The sequence below is a fragment of the Chinchilla lanigera genome, unplaced genomic scaffold (genome assembly GCF_000276665.1).
Source record: "Chinchilla lanigera isolate Chin_1 unplaced genomic scaffold, ChiLan1.0 scaffold00083, whole genome shotgun sequence".
Taxonomy (NCBI): domain Eukaryota; kingdom Metazoa; phylum Chordata; class Mammalia; order Rodentia; family Chinchillidae; genus Chinchilla; species Chinchilla lanigera.
In genome coordinates, this window is record NW_004955484.1 from 4,198,376 (window position 1) to 4,199,500 (window position 1,125).

Genomic DNA, 1,125 nt, shown 5'->3' on the forward strand with positions numbered 1-1,125 from the left:
CTGCATAGTGAGACACTGTCTCAAAAAGACAAAAAAAAAAAAAAGAATTGTTCAAGTAAAATTGATTAAACTGGGATCAAACGGGGAAGCCAGTCTCGTAGCAAGTGGGCGTGAACACAGAACAGAGGCTCTTCCTGTAAGGGGTTGGGCCAGGGACTCTTCAAGGTAATCGCTACTTATTTATAATGTCAGTCCCTGAGGTCCATCCCTTGGGAGGTATGTGGGTGTATTTATTTAGTCTTTGGTCTTGAGATCTGGCCCAAAGCAAGTACAACCTCTCCATTTGTAAGGTATCTTGTCTTCCGTATTTGTTCCTTCGAGGGCCTGGCCCTGTCTGACTGCCTATGATATTTCTATGTAACTCAGCTGCCTATAACATTCCCCCCTCTGATGAAGTAACTGAACTGCCGCGAGGGAGTAACAGGCGATGATTGCTCTGGCCTCTTCAGGCTGAAAGGGGTCATAGTTGTAGATCGGCAGTCAGAGATACTCTTAAGAGGGTCTATCTAAAAGCCCTCGACAGACCCCAGGCATTTTCATCTTGGGTAGGCATATAGCTTTACATCTGGAGGAGACAAAGCCAAAGAAACAATTAAGTATGCATGGGCTAAATAATAAGATCAACAGGATTATTATGAATATAATCAACAAAGATTTCCACCAAGAGGAAACGGTAATGGCTTTCCATAGACGGAATAAGGTCAGAGCTATGAGCTCCACTAGTTAAGCACTAGTACCGGGTGTAAGTGAGGACCTTTTGAGAGTCTGATGTAAAGTCACCACTGCATATCCTGCTTTCCTTGTCCCATTTTCTACGAAGGAGCTGCCATCACAGAAAAGGGTCAAATCGGGGTTAGTAAGGGGTATGTCTAATAAGACTTCTTTAACTGCATATGTATGGAGAATTACCTGTTCACAATCATGTCTGTCAGCCTCAATTTCCTCCTTTTCTGGCAAAAAGATAGCAGGGTTTAAAAAGGAACATGTCTTTATTTGAATGGCTGATCCTTCTAGAAGTAGAGCGTGGTATTTAAGTTGGCTGTCTGAGAGCCAGAGGCTCCCTTTGTACAAAGGAAGTCCTGCCACATTGTGAGGCGTGTATACAGTGAGATCTTTTCCTAAAGT